The 16556-nt window shown below is 33.8% G+C and overlaps 1 long non-coding RNA gene across 1 annotated transcript; it reads left to right on the top strand.

Moving 5' to 3' along the window:
- The first annotated feature begins 2808 nt into the window (after positions 1–2808).
- On the top strand, positions 2809–4310 carry LOC128032456 (uncharacterized). Its single transcript, XR_008188622.1, has 2 exons — positions 2809–2924; positions 4028–4310. It is a non-coding gene; the product is annotated as an uncharacterized LOC128032456 (long non-coding RNA).
- The last annotated feature ends 12246 nt before the right edge of the window (positions 4311–16556 follow it).

The following is a 16556-nucleotide window of genomic DNA, read 5'->3' as shown; positions in this document are numbered from 1 at the left end:
GGAAATCAATGGCATGTATAAGCTAATAAAGTAAATGTTAATGTGAAATGAATGTAAGCTTAGCCATTGGTATGGCTAAAAAATCTTGGTTTTGGTATGTGATGAGGTTATCTTATGGATATGTTTGAATCTATCTTGAAAATATGTTGAAATGGATTGGTTGGTTTGGATTGGTCTCAGTTTAAAATTTCAGGGAAGGTTAGATATTTATAAAGGGGTTATATTGAGTTCATAAAAGAAAACTTTGGGATTTTGTGAAAAATTTCTTATGGTTTTGGTTTAATCTCGGTTTGGTCCCGATGTATGTTTTGGGCTTCGGAGGCCCATCTAAGGGACGTCATTACATGTTTTGATAAATTAATAGTATTGAACTCATAATAATAGAAAATTAATTCGGTAAAATCTGGTAATGCCTCGTACCCTATTCCAACGACGAATACAGGTAGGGGGTATTAGATTTGTTGGTATTAGAGCTACAGTTTAGCCAGTTCTCGAACCGACGTAACAAATACGGGATTAGTTATATATGTCATTTAAATTATTATTGATAGTGTGATATCTCCTGACCATTTGAAATGTGATTTTCTTATAGTAAATGACTGCCGACCGAGCTCAACCTGAGGAAGCCGGGAGTTATGCTCCGGGTCCAGAACAAAGAGAAGTTGAAGCTACTAGTAGTAGAAGGTCCGAGATACGGGACCAAAGTGAAGAGGCTAAAATGGCCTTCTATCAAATGATGAATGAATGGTTAACTTAGTATATAAGAACTAACCTTATAGTGCAGCAAACTCAAGCTCTTCCTCCTCCACCGATTCCCGAGATTCCACAGGGAACAGGTACCGAATCTATCAGAAAAGAGAAAGCTCCGATTGATAAAATCAAAAAATATGGAGCAGAAGAATTCAAAGTTGCAGTAGATGATGATCTCGAACGGGCTGAGTTTTGGTTAGAAAATACTATGCGGGTTTTGGAGGAATTATCATGCACACCAAAAGAATGTCTGAAATGTGTCGTCTCACTATTAAAAGACACAACTTATCATTGGTGGAACACTAAAGCTTCGGTGGTTCCGAAAGAAGGGATTACCTGGGAGTTCTTTCAGAACGAATTCAAAAAGAAATATATCAGCCAGAGGTTCCTTGATCAGAAAAGAAAAGAATTTATTGAGCTGAAACAAGGAAACAGATCAATATCTTAACATGAAAGAGAATTTATTCGGTTGAGTAAATATGTTCGAGAATGGGTACAATCAGAAGCTGAAATGTGTAAACGATTTGAAGAAGGGTTGAATGAAGATATCAAGCTATTGATCAGAATTCTTGAAATTCGAGAGTTTACTACCCTTGCAGAGCGAGCTTATAAAGCAGAGGAATTGAGCAAAGAAAAGAAACAAGCTGAAAGAGAAGCTCGGGTTTTCAGTAAAAGATCGATGGGGAAATCTCAATCATCTTCAGTTTCAAAGAAATTAAAGAGGTATTATGATCGTCCTACTTCAGTAACAGGATATTCTGGAAAGGAACGGGGCTTCCAACGCACTAACCCGAGATCTCCCACTCTGCTGTGACTAATATGGCTAGTGTCGGCAGTTCTAAACAGAGATGCCATTATTGTAATAAAATCCATTTTGGTGAATGTCGATTAAAGAGCGTGGCTAGTTACCAATGTTGTTCTTTCGACCATTTCCTCAGAGATTGTTTAGAAAGGGGCGAAAAAGAAGCTGAACAGATATCGAAGTTGAGTAATCAAGTTTCGAGGGGCAGACCACCTCGACCATCCGGTAATGTCAGTGGTAGTCGAGGAGCTACGAAAGATACTACAGGCAGGTCTGAAGTACGAGCACCTACTATGACATATGCCATCCGTGCCAGAAAAGATGCCTCAGCACTCGATGTTATTACTAGTACATTTCTTTACTTGATACTGATATTACTGCATTGATTGATCTTGGTTCTACGCATTCATATATATATGTGTTAAACTTGCATTTGTTAAAAATTTATCTGTTGAACCTACTGAATTTGTGGTTAAAGTCTCGAACCTCCTGGGCCAGTCTGTGTTAGTGGATAAAATTTGTAAAAATTGTCCGCTGATTGTAAGAGGTTATTGTTTCTCGACTGACTTGATGTTGTTTCCTTTTGATGAGTTTGGTGTGATATTGGGTATGGATTGGCTAACTCAGCATGATGTAGTAGTAAACTGTAGACAGAAATATATTTTGTTAAAATGTCAGAACGGTGACTTGCTCCGGGTTAAATCCGATCAGACAGAGAGATTATCTGATGTGATTTCAGTTATTACTGCTCAAAGGAATGTCAAAAAGGGGTATGATGATTTTCTTGCTTATGTATTAGACACCAAGGTATCTGAGTCGAAGATTCAGGCAGTGCCAGTGGTATGTGAATTTTTTGATGTGTTTCCAGAGGAATTACTAGGGTTGCCACCAGAAAGAGAAGCGGAATTTTTTATAGATTTGGATCGAGGAACTACTCTGATTTCCATAGCTTCGTACTAGAGGTGCTCATGGGTTGGGTGGCCCAGCCCGGCCCGACGGCCCGCTCGAAATATGGGAGGGTTCGGGTAAAAATATAGGCCCGAAATATGGGTTTGGGCAAAAAATAAGGCCCGTTTAAAAAATAGGCCGAGCCTCAAGAAAAAAAATTTTAGCTCGGGCCCGGCCCGGATATAATTAATATATTTTTTATTTTTAAAATTTATTATTACATTATTTATATTTCCCACCTCCCCAGTTCCCCTCCCCATTTCCCATTTACCCGACCCTCCTCCCTATTTTTCCCCCAAATTGAAAACCCACCTCCACCGATCCACCATTCCACCTCCGGTGTCCAATCCGCAACGACTCCACCTCCGCTCTAACGATGCTGGTGCTTCTAGCCTTCTACGTCTTCTACCTTTGAATTTCAAAGGTGAGTTTGTTGTTAACCCTATTTCCTGTTAACCCAATTTGAAGTAGTTTATTGCTTTTTGCTTTTTGATTTTGATTGTGATTTTGATTTTTGTTGTTAACGGTTTTCTGATTTTGATTTTGAGACACTGAATCTTTGAGGGGGATTTTGATTGTGTTTACATATCTGGGGGATTTTGATTGTGTTTACAAACTGATAAGAATATTGAACGCCCAGTTTTTAATGTCTAATGGAACATTTATAAAATTGTTAAAAAATTACTCAAAAAATACAAAATTCTAATATATATATATATATAAAAGCACCACCATAAACTCTACTCTTTGCAACCTTTATTCCCCTGCCACTATCATCCCATGCAAATCCATCAGCTAAGTAAAAAGAATTACTACTTTAACCAAGAATCATTTGCTGATACAAAACTAACCCAAGAGGAATTAAGTAAAAAATGCCAACAAATTTACTGCACTTATATTGTCCTAAACAGATGTCCAAATTGTTGTCCCAAGATGTTGGAACCAAAAATGGAATAGAGGGTTTCTACATACAATGTAAAGAAATATTGAAACAGAAAATGTAGATTCAGTGTTTTGGACTGCTTAGGTCTCAACAGTGGTAATTTTGGAGTCTATTTCATTTTGTATACAATACCGGCTGATATGTCTTAGTCTGAATGCTCTTTCAAGTTTATGTTTTACTTACAAATGGGTGTTTGTTGGTAAGTCCTTTGTTTCAAGTTTTAACTAAGAATGAAATTTAATGTCTGATGGCTCCCTTAGCTATACAAATGAAACAAATTAAAATAGTTCAGTCAAATGAGTTTTCCTCACTTAATTTCTTCTTTATGTTTATTTTGTTTTCCTCACTTAATCATATGGTTACTCAACATATGCCACCTTGTATCAGTTTGCAAATAAACCTAAAATTTTGGACAATGATGGTAGATCTTTTTGAAGGCTCTTTCTATTCTCTTTCTATTCTCTTTCTAGTATGATTGAGAATTGATTTATGTTTTATAGAGCATGTAATTTGCAAGGTTGAGATCAAAAGCTTAGTTTCTTCATTTAATCTCTTTTTTTTTGTGTTTGCTTTTTTTATTGCAGAAACAAGCTATTTAGTGAGGCAGAAAAAACAGCAGGCCTAGGCAGGTTGCTATCACTATCTCACACCCTTTCCTTCGAAACAATCAACCTTTGCGACTTTTCCTAAATGATGTGTGTTTTTTTAGTATTACTTAAAGACATGTGACAAGTTTGATCTTGTATCACAAGGCTAGCATAGTTAAATAACTAGTTTATTATCTCATGCAATATATGAGTTCAGTATTATACTATTATATAATATGTATTTATTTTTATATGAAAATGGTCGAATATCATTTTATCCTCTATTATGCTTACAACTAAACTTTAATCTTTATATCATTTTACCAAAATGATTAAATTTTAGTTTCTATACTTTATTTTTAACATAAATTGGTGCTTATATTTTTATAATGTTATTAACTAAATAATTAATATTGTTAATTTTTGATTAAAAATTAATTTTAATGTAATATCTTGTTATAAAATTTGTAATATCTTGTTTTAATATACCGTTATAAATATACGGTTTTAATATACCGTTATAAATATACTATTTTAATATACTTTTTATAAATATACTATTTTAATATACTGTTTTAGTATACTTTTATAAATATATTGTTTTAATATAATGTTTTAATATACTTGTTATAAATATACTATTTTAATATCTTTATTATAAATCTTGCACCTTAATTTTTAATGTAATATCTTGTTTTAATATCTTTGTTATAAATACTACACCTTAATTATTAATGTAATATATTGTTTTAATATATTGTTATAAAATTTGTAACTTTTGAATTTTTCGTTTTAAGAAGTATTTTTCTCCCAAAAGAAATTCACACATGATGTCCTAATGTATTATAGTGTTACTTGTCAAACATTAAAAATATTTAAATTTAAAATAATTACTTGTCGTTTTTAATAAAATACTAGAAAACTATGTCATTAATTGCCCAAAATGAAATTTAAAATCCAATATTTTTATGATTAGATGTCGTAAATTGTAATTTACCTACAAATGTAGTGCTATTTTGAAGGCGCATGGCATTGATTAAATTTAAGATTATTTAATTTTAATACATGAATATATATAATATATTCAATAATCGAGTTATAAATAATATTATTTTTGGATTTCAGGACTTGAATTTTTATGAGTATGGCTAGTTCGAACACTCCTATACCTGTGGACGATGGGTTTAATGAATATGAAAGTGCTCTCAAACGTCAAAAGTCTACCACTTTAAAGGTGTGGGATGAAATGACAAAGCTTGAATGCGAGAACAAAAACAAATTGAAGGCACAATGTAATCACTGTAAGACTATCTTCTCTGCTAAGTCTTCTAGTGGAACCTCTCATTTAAGACGTCATCTAAATAGTTGTTTGAAAAAAGTTAATAAGGACATCACTTAATACACCATAGGCATTCAACCATCACCAAAAGGTGTTCCATCTATAAAAAACTACAAGTTTGATGCTGATGAGTGTCGTCAAGCTATTTCTACTTTTATTGTGTGTGGCAAGCATTCATTTAGGAAAGTTGAAGAACCGGGATTTAGATACATGATGAGAATTGCTAGTCCTAATTTTAAGAATATAAGTAGACATATAGCTGCTAGGGATGGCCTAATGTATTATGCAAAAGAGAGAGATCATGTTAAAGAAGAGTTGGCTAAAGCACCTGGTTTAATTTGTCTAACTTCTGATAATTGGAATTCGGAGCATACTAATGATGAATATATTTGCGTTACTGCTCATTGGGTTGACAAATATTGGAAGTTACAAAAGAGAATCATAAGGTTTAGAGCTTTATTTCCTCCTTATGATGGTTTGAACATAGCGGATGAACTTGATTTATGTTTATCTCAATGGGGTATAGATAAGAAAATTTTTAGCATCACTTTGGGTAATGCTTCTTATAATGATGTTATGGTTTCTTGTCTTAAAAATCGTTTTCGTGCAAACCAAGCTATTTTGTGTTATGGTGCTTTTTTTCAAGTTAGATATTGTGCACATATATTGAATCTTATAGTTAAAGCTGGTTTGGAACTTGCTGATGATGTTGTTGGTAAGATTCGAAATGGGATTAGGTACATAAAAAAGTCAGGAATTTGTAGGAAAAGATTTTATGATGTGGCCGACAAAAGTTTTCATTTGAATGTGACCAAAAAGTTGCGTCAAAATGTGTGTGTGAGATGGAATTCTACTTATTTGATGCTTGAATCTTCTCTTTACTATAAAGATGTGCTAGATTATTGGGGCCAACGGGATAAAGATTATCAAATTTTTGCACTTTCTAACCAGGAGTGGAGAAATGTTGCTATTCTTTGCAAATTTTTGAAAGTCTTTTATGATGTGACTTATGGTTTTTCTGGTTCTAATTATCCAACAGCTAATCTTTATTTTAGAGGGGTTGGAAGGTTCACAAGGTATTTCTTGATACAGTTAAAGGTCCTTATTCATTTTTAACTCCAATGGTTAAGCAAATGCAAGAGAAATTTAATAAGTATTGGGCTGAGTATTCGTTGATATTGTCATGAGCTGCAATTTTAGATCCTCACAAGTTGAATTATGTGCAGTATTGCTTTAAAAAAATCTATGGTATTCATGCTTCAGATTTTGTTGAGACCATTCTTAGCAATCTTAGACTCTTGTTTGATGAGTATGTTAAGAAATCCAAATCCATGTCTTCCTCTTTGGCTGGGAGTTCTAATGTTTCGGATTAAAATCCTGTTGATTCTGGTTTGGAATTGGATGAACACAATGTTAATAGTGCTGATTTTGGGGGATATTTTAATGAGTGTGATGATTATAAACAGTATTTAGATGAATTTAGCACTAGGAGTGAAAAGTCACAGTTGGACATTTATTTGGAAGAACCGGAGCTTGAGTTGAATAGTCAAATAGATGTTTCAGATTATTGGAGCAAAAGTTCAGTTCGATACAATGAGCTTTCATTATTGGCTCGTGATCTTTTGGCAATTCCAATATCGACTGTAGCTTCCGAATCAGCTTTTAGCATGGGTAAGAAAGTTATCACACCTTTGAGGAGTTCACTTAAGCCAAAAATGGTTCAAGCCGTTGTTTGCTTGGATGATTGGATGCGAGCTAAGGGATTTTCAGCAGGTAATTATTATTCTTGTTTTATTGTTCGAATTTTATATTATTTTTCATCAATTTGAGTATCCAATTATTTATTCTTATTTCATGTTAGAAATTGGTTGCAAAAAGGACGATAAGGATGATGTTTCTTCGGTTGCTTTTTAAGATACTTTCTTTCTAAATGTTTAAAATTTAATTTAGCTTACAATTTATATTTTGTTATAAAATTAAATATGTTGATGGATTAATGTATGAATATTATGGTTTGTTGCTTATTGCTATAAAATTAAATATGTTTAAATACTTTGTTATAAAATTTAGGTGACAGGATAGAATTTCAATTTTTTTTTATCTTTTTATCCTTAGCGTCGATGGCATTCTTAGCATCGACGGCATTATCATGATATGTGCAAGTACTAGGATTTGGACTAGTTCACCTTATGACCTTTTTTAATCACCTTTTGAATTTGATATTGAGTTTTGGAGCTGGCGACCATGCTTGATTTCTGCAAATCTTGTTTGCAATATTGTTTTCATCCCTTTTATGGCTTTTATTAAATTAATTTGAGTTAATGCAATTTTGGATGAATTTGCTTGCTTCTTCTTCTGCTCAAAAGCTCTAATTTGTCTTGAAGTACTTCCAAGTTAATTTCTTTCTTTCTTTTGCTACTTCCTCTATGCGATTTGCTTTTATTTTCTATAAAGTTGTTAAAAAAACAATAGTAAATGGTGGACAACAGGTTCATTATTTATTAAGAATCAAAACTTAGAGTGTAATACTACATCAATTCTAACATAATTTTTATAGATAACATGACAGCCATGCACTTTGTTCTTCAAATTCAAGGTTGCAATTACAATTGCTATTCTTCAATATATTATGCATTTTTGCATCTAAATGGACTTTATTAGTATTACTTAAAGACATGTGACAAGTTTAATTTAGCTTACAATTTATATTTTGTTATAAAATTAAATATGTTGATGGATTAATGTATGAATATTATGGTTTTTCGCTTATTGCTAAAAAAAAGAAAAAAAATGGACCGGGCAGGGCTCGGGATTCGTATTTTTTCCCCGGGCCAGGCCTGAGAAAAATATCAAGCCCATATTTTGGGCCGAGCCGGGCCCGGGCCTAAGAAGCGGGCTAAAATTTTTTTTGGGCCCAGCCCGACCCATAAGCACCTCTACTCCGTACCAGATGGCTCCTACAGAATTAAAGGAGTTAAAGACACAATTACAGGAACTTGTTGATAGGGGTTTTGTTCGTCCGAGTCACTCACCTTGGGGTGCTCCGGTTCTATTTATGAAAAAGAAAGACGGTCTTTGAGATTGTGTATTGACTATCGGCAGCTCAAGAAGGTAACTATAAAGAATAAGTACTCGTTGCCCCAGATTGATGATTTATTTGATCAGCTGAAAGGTGCCACAGTATTCTCAAAGATTGATCTCCGATCGGGCTATTACCAGCTACGGGTAAAAGAGCCATATGTGCCAAAGACAGCTTTCAGAACCAAGTATGGGCATTATGAGTTTCTGGTTATGCCGTCTGGGCTGACTAATGCACCTGCAGTATTTATGGACCTGATGAACCGGATATTCAAACTGTATTTAGACAGGTTTGTAGTAGTTTTCATTTATGATACTCTAGTTTATTCTCGAGATGAAAATGAGCATACAAAACATTTGAGAATAGTGTTGCAATTTCTGCATGAAAAGAAGCTTTATGCTAAATTCAATAAATGTGAATTTTGGCTCCGAGAAGTGGGTTTCCTTGGACATATTGTATCCGCCGAAGGCATCAGAGTAGACCCGAATAAAATCTCAACTATTATTAATTGGAGTCCACCGAAGAATTTATTTGAAGTTAGAAGTTTCTTGGGTTTAGCTGGTTATTATCGGAGATTTGTACAAGGGTTCTCTACGTTAGCTTCTCCGATGACCCATTTATTACAAAAAGATGTTAAATTCGAGTGGACTGATGAATGCCAGCAGAGTTTTGACCAATTAAAAGACTTGTTGACGAAAGCACCTGTGTTGGTACAGCCTGAACCAGGTAAAGAATTCATTATTTATAGTGATGCATCATTAAATGGTTTAGGTTGTGTCTTGATGCAAGAAGGCAAAGTAATAGCCTATGCTTCAAGACAACTTAAGCCACATGAAAGAAATTACCCAGTACATGATCTTGAATTAGCTACTATTGTATTTGCATTGAAAATATGGCGGCATTATTTGTATGGTGAAAAGTGTCATATTTATACTGATTATAAAAGCCTGAAATATTTGATGACACGGAAATATTTGAATTTGAGACAGCGCAGGTGGCTTGAACTGATAAAGGACTATGATTTGGTTATTGATTACCATCCGGTTAAGGTTAATGTTGTAGCTAATGCTTTGAGCCAGAAATCTATGTTCACTGTACGAGATATGAATACCCAGTTGTCACTGACTGATGATGGTTCAATCATAGCTGAATTGAGAGCTAAACTGAAATTTCTACAGCAAATATGTGAAGCTCAGAAGAATGATGAGAAGTTACAGGTTAAACACGCACAGTGTGAGTCAGGTATTGATTTAGAGTTTCAGATTGGTTCTGATGGTTTTTTATTATTCAGAGGTAGAGTTTGTATACCGAATAATACAAAGCTCATATAAAAGATTCTACACGAGGCTTACAGCGGTACTATGTTTGTACATCCGGAGAGTAATAAAATATATAACTATCTGAAAAATATGTACTAGTGGCTGGGTATAAAACGTGATATCTCTGAGTTTGTATTAAAGTGTTTGGTATGTTAGCAGGTTAAAGCTGAACATCAGGTACCTTCGGGGTTACTTCAACTAATCACTATACAAGAATGGAAATGGGAAAGAATCACTATGGATTTTGCATCTAGGTTACCGTTGTCTCCGAAGAAGAAAGATGTCATTTGGGTGATTGTTAACCAATTGACAAACTCAAAGCACTTTATTCCGGTATGTATGGATTATTCTTTAGATAAACTGGCTGAATTATACATATCTGAGATAGAGAGGCTACACGGAGTGCTTGTCTCCATTATATCAGATAGAGATCTCCGATTTACGTCTCGTTTCTGGGACAAATTGCAAGAAGCCTTGGGTATTTAGTTGCATTTCAGCACTGCATTTCATCCTCAGAAAGATGGCCAATCTGAGCATGTAATTCAGGTATTAGAAGATATGCTCCGATGTTGTATATTAGAGTTTGAAGGCAATTGGGAGAGGTATCTACCTTTGATTGAATTTGCTTACAATAACAATTATCAGTCCAGTATTAAAATGGCTCCGTATAAAGCTTTGTATGGTAGAAAAAGTAGAACACCATTATATTGGACAGAGCTCGGTGAAAAGAAGATACATGGGGTTGATTTGATCCGGGAAACAGAAGAAAAAGTAAAGGTGATTCGGGATAGTCTAAAAGCAACTTCCAATTGTCAGAAGTCATATGCCGATCTTAAACAAAAAGAGATTGAATTTCATGTGGGTGATAAGGTAATCCTAAAAGTGTCTCCTTGGAAGAAAGTTCTCCAGTTCGGTCGAAAGGGTAAATTGAGTCCAAGATTTATCCGGCCATATGAAATCATAGAAAGAATTGGACCAGTCGCTTATCAATTGGCATTACCACCGAAACTCGATAGAATTCATAATGCTTTTCATGTGTCTATGCTACGATGGTACCGATCAAATCCTTCACATGTTATTTCTCCGACAAGTGGACATTCAACCGGATATGACTTACAGTGAAGAACTGGTTAAGATATTAGCACGGGAAACAAAGGAGCTTAGAAACAAAAAAATAAATTTGGTAAAAGTATTATGGCAAAAACACGGGATTGAGGAAGCGACATGGGAACCAGAGGAGACAATGAGGAAACAATACCCAAACCTCTTTACTGGTAAGATTTTCGAGGACGAAAATCCTTAAAGGGGGAGAGTTGTAATGGTCTAAATTCAGGGTTATCGGAACAGTGGTTTTGTAACCACAAATTTGATTTAAAGAGAAATTTATTTTAATATTTTTGCATGAATATTGATATGATAGGAAAATCGTATGAAAATATCGATAAAAAATTTACCAATTTAGTGGTTAGTTAAAAAAGAAAGAAATTATTGAAGAAAATTGGGTAAAAACAAAGTGTCGAGACCTCGACCTCGTAAAACTAAGTTAAAATATTTTTATAAATATTTATGAAGTGTTAGCAATATGGTATTAAAATTTCGTTAGAAAATTTTTTACGTTTGGGTAATTAATTAAGTGAAAATGACTAAATTGAAAAGGGTGTAAAAGTTACTAGAAGGGTTAAATAGCTCAATTGTTAAATAAGGAGGGACATAAATTGCAAATAAGCCCAAAAAGAGATATTTTGGGTGGCATAAGCTAAAAAATCAGGAGAACTGGTGAAATAAGGGAAAAATGGGAAAATAACAAAATTTACTAAAATAAAAATGGGACCAAATTAGAATATCTAGAATTCTCTTCATATTTTCTTCATTATCATCAGCCAAAAATGTCCTAAGGGTTCATTCAAGCGGGTATTTCCTAATTTTTACACCAAGTGAGTTAATCCTTGCCTTTTTCTTGTACTTTTTGTGTTTCTAAGACTTTTACAACTAGGTCCTATGACTAAATTCATTAGTTTTTGATTTCATAGATGAAATTAAAAGTCACCATGGTTGAGTGCTATAAGTTTATGATTAAATAACATGAAATTGAAGCTTTAATTTGTTTATGAGATAATTTTATTAGATAATTTCAAAAGAAATTGATTTGTAGGACCTAATTGATAAAAAGTTTGCAATTAAAGTCTAGTGCTAAAATTCTGATGTCCAAAGGTTATAAAGTAGTTTAAAGTGATAGAATATAGTGTTAATTGATAAAAATCAGCTCAATTGAGTGGTTAATTGAGCAAGGATGAAATTATCATTTATTCAAAGCTTAAGGGAAAAATGGTAATCAACATCATGCACTAAAACAGTTTTGGACAGTAGCAGTAGGTTAACTTTGAAAAATCACCATAATATGTGGAAATTGAATTAGAGGATCAAAAAAATATAGAATTAAATATTATTAAGTCTAGTTTCTCATAGAAGAAACGGTGTAATCAATGGAATTGTAAATTATGAGATATAATAAATTTTGTGAGACAGGATCAAAATGATTCCAGAATCCCCTGTTCTGACTTGTGAAAATAATTAAAAATTTTATAAAAATAATTATGGGTTATAATTTATATGTTTAAAATCCTTAATGAGTCTATTTTTGAAAAAAATAAACAAGAACATCATCCGGATCTTGTACTGGGAGAAAATAAGCTTTTAGTGAAGAAGGGTAAAAAATGTCAGATAGCCGAACGTGGATGACATTAAAGAATTAGGTGTACTTATTGGCTAAACCAAAAGTTCTGAAAATTCTATGGTAAAAAGATATGTGAGTCTAGTTTTGAGAAAAATTAGCAAATACTAATTTGGAGTTCCGTACCTTAAGATATAAATAATTTAGTAATTATAACTCAAGGAGACAGCTCTGAAAGAACTATAAATAATAATGGAATTATAGAGAATGTGACATATGAACATCAAATGTATTAAATTAATGATTAAATTTATTTATTTAAATCCAGAAAATTTGAATACGAAGCTAGATCGAGGAAAAGAAAAAGTTCGGGATTAGTAGATTTTTGTATACGAACTAGTATCGAGGTAAGTTCGTGTAACTTGAATTATATTCTTAAATGCTTGAAATATATGTGAATATGATTTGGATGTTTATTGTATGGTAATTGATGAAGTATTGATATTCTTGATGAAAAGAGAAAACAAATCTCAGTTGAATGAAAGGAAAATTCGATGGATCTCTAAAAAAGGAATTGACAGTAAAAAGGATCTAACCCAGATGGGTGATCCTATCCTGATATAGCCCTCCCGAAGAATATATGGAAAATGGATTCAGCCCAGAAAGGTAATCCAAATTAGGGTCTGAATTTAGCCTGGAATGGTAATTTAGATCCAAACTCATTAGAGTAATTGTCATTGCAGTGGATTTAGCCTGGTCTGGTAATCCCGACAATACTCTATGAGTTTATATTACAGGGGATTTAGCCTGGTCTAGTAATCCCGCTGTAAGGATGAGGTTCGCGGGACTGTGCTCTCTGAAATGGAAATGTACGCACATAATATGAATTGACAGACCCGGATTTGTACACTAAAGTGTACCCCTGAAAATTCATCGAAATTTCGAGAAGTTCAATGGGATAAATATGGAAAAATAACAAGGGAATAGAAATCATGGTATTGATGAGCTCATCAATCATGGTATATATTATTGGTACATGAAAATTATTGAACTAACTTGAATGTTGAGTTTGTGCATGTTAGGGGAATAATACATTGAATGGATGTATGAATGTTTATTGCATTGTATTGAAAATATTAGGTAAGTATAATTCTTGTTACCTGAGCTTACTAAGCACAAAGTGCTTACCCTGTTTCTTTTTCCCCTATTTTGTAGTGTTAAGAGCTCGGAGGTCGGATTCTGTCGGAGACGTATCACACTATCAACCTCAAGATTTCTGTATAAAAGGAAACTTTATTTTGGAAATCAATGGCATGTGTAAGCTAATAAATTAAATGTTAATGTGAAATGAATGTAAGCTTAGCCATTGGTATGGCTAACAAATCTTGGTTTTGGTATGTGATGAGGTTATCTTATGGATATGTTTGAATCTATCTTGAAAATATGTTGAAATGGATTGGTTGGTTTGGATTGGTCTCGGTTTAAAATTGCAGGGAAGGTTAGATATTTATAAAAGGGTTATATCGAGTTCATAAAAAAAACTTTGAGATTTTGCGAAAACTTTCTTCTAGTTTTGATTTAATCTCGGTTTGGTCCCGATGTATGTTTTGGGCTTCAGAGGCCTATCTAAGGGACGTCATGACATGTTTTGATAAATTAATAGTATTTAACTCGTAATAATAGAAAATTAATTTGGTAAAATTTGGTAATGCCTCGTACCCTATTCCGGCGACTAATACGAGTAGGGGGTATTACAATAGTGCCCCTAAATTGCAAATTATTTTGGTTCATTTGTATCATTGTCGATTTGATCTCGAAATTATTAGCTACAATCGTCAATCGTGCTATACTTTTTTGAACCATGTCTAGAGTTGGTAGGGCATAGTCCGTCAGTGTTCTCTCATTTTGAGCTATATGCACATTTGCGGGTAGTTGTGGTGCTGGTGGGTCTCCCAGGGCGTTATCGTCAGCGTCGTCGAACAATGGACTGTCACGTAGGACATTACCCGCAACGGGTGGTGGTTGTTCTTGCATCTACTATTGCTACTGTTGTTGTTGCTGTTAACGATTCCTTTGAATTATTTTCTCTAAATCAAATTGTTGTGGCTACTACAATTTGTGTGCCCCTACTACAAGTCATACACTAAACCCAGAAAAAGGAAGTTAGTAGCAATAAATGGAAAAAAAAAGTATATATAACTACAAATTTCTTAATTACTCATTTATAATGCAAAAATTCCAATTAACCGAGTGATATTGCCTCCCCAGCAACGATGCCACCAACTTGACCGCCTCCAGACGTACTAACGTCCAGAGTGTGAATACTGCAATAAGATATAAAATGATGAGGCGGTATCTGCAAGTATACGGGTCGAGTTGTAATATAGTTTTACAACGAATTAGGTGAGTACTCCGAGTATCATACCCAAGGGAGGTAAGTGCTTGATCAATTCTAACCTAAACACTAAAAGAACAAATCTAAATATGGGTGATTAGCTTGCTGCCACAATCTTAATCAACTGTCATCTCAAGTTCTTCATCAATCAACTAGTCACTACCGTAGTAAGATCTTCCGATCTTCCACTAACATAACGAGTCAGCAAGAACTACTTATCTTCCGATCTCCCAGTCCAGACTTGTTAGGGGTTAAGGTTTTCACGAATGGGCAATACCAATTTTTGGGTTAATTCCCACCTTGATGACTTCCAAAGGTTGTCAGGCCTAGGGTTTGTTTCACGTTATTCCTTTCTCAAACAATTGCTTCGTTGAATAACCCTACAAAATAGTTAACAGATCATGCTTCCACTCGCTAATCCTCTATTAAAGTATAAGTTCCTCATGGCTTTCATAAATAACATGTAATAAATGGAATAATTAATCATAGGGAATGGACTGAAATAGAGAGTTTAAGAAAAGCCTGATTGATATTGATAATAAGCACGAATCTACAGAAGTTGATCTCCTTTACAATTAGATCTCTTAAAGAAAGAAAATAACTAAAACCAAGAAAACCTAAGAAGGAAAGAAAACAATACTAAATTTAATGGAAGAAAACTAGGTTAAAACTTAGATGTCTTTTACATGTGCTAAAGGGACTTATTTATAATCTTCAAGTGGCCGTGGTCCTTAACCCTAGGTTAGTTGATGCTTCCGAGCTTAAAGTTCAATTGTGCAAACCAAAACGCCCGTGCTTCGTGTTTTATTCTCGTCATAGAGTCAATGTCGTGACAGACCAGTACTTGTGTCACGACATAGCAACTAGCATGTTCCTCTGTAATCATCTTTATGGGTATGTCGCGACACCCTCAGCCTATATCTTGACATAGAAGGTAGTTTTACACTTTCTCCATTCTTCTCTCTATGTTGTGACATTGGATCCCCCATGTTGCGACATAGCATCCATTATTGACCCGAAATGCCCTCTAATGGTCTCCTGCAAACTCACAAAGTACGTTAGCACTCCCTTAGGCCTTATTCGGCCTTTAAGGTTAATAAAAGACCCGATGCACATTTTATTTAATGTAATCAAAACAAAAGAAACTGAATTAAAAACATAACAAAAATGCTTGTATTAAAGTTCCTTACATATAAAAACTAGTTTAATCTATTGCACCAAATTACGACATATCACGAGCTAAAAGTGAGTGAAAATTGAAAAAATACTTAATAAAAAAGTCTTAGGCTCAAATCAAATCCAAGTCGAATAACAAAAAAATAAACTATTTAAAACTAAATTAAAAACTAAATTAAAAACCTAATTAATTCTAAATCTACTAGTTAAAACCTAATTTGTGGCCTCCAAGCCTCTTCTCTCTAATTGAGCATAAGCCTCCTATTTATAGGCATGGTTGATTACTTAATTAGGTCAAATACAAGCCTTAATTACACTAAATGTTGATTGCGTGGATGTAAACACCCTTGATTATATACAAGTCAAATCCATGCAATGTATCACCTAGGTCACATAAGACTTTTCGACTTGAAACGTTTTGCGGCTTATGTTGGTTCAGATTTCAATAATCAACACAACAAAACGAGTTAAGCACGAAAATAATTTGGTACATTATATTGTTCCCAATACTCCCCCAATGTCCTAATTAAGTTCACCACCTTATATT

Source organism: Gossypium raimondii, chromosome 9, assembly GCF_025698545.1.
Source record: "Gossypium raimondii isolate GPD5lz chromosome 9, ASM2569854v1, whole genome shotgun sequence".
Taxonomy (NCBI): Eukaryota; Viridiplantae; Streptophyta; class Magnoliopsida; order Malvales; family Malvaceae; genus Gossypium; species Gossypium raimondii.
The sequence above is the reverse complement of the archived record's forward strand: the minus strand, read 5'-3'. Positions and strand labels throughout refer to the sequence as shown.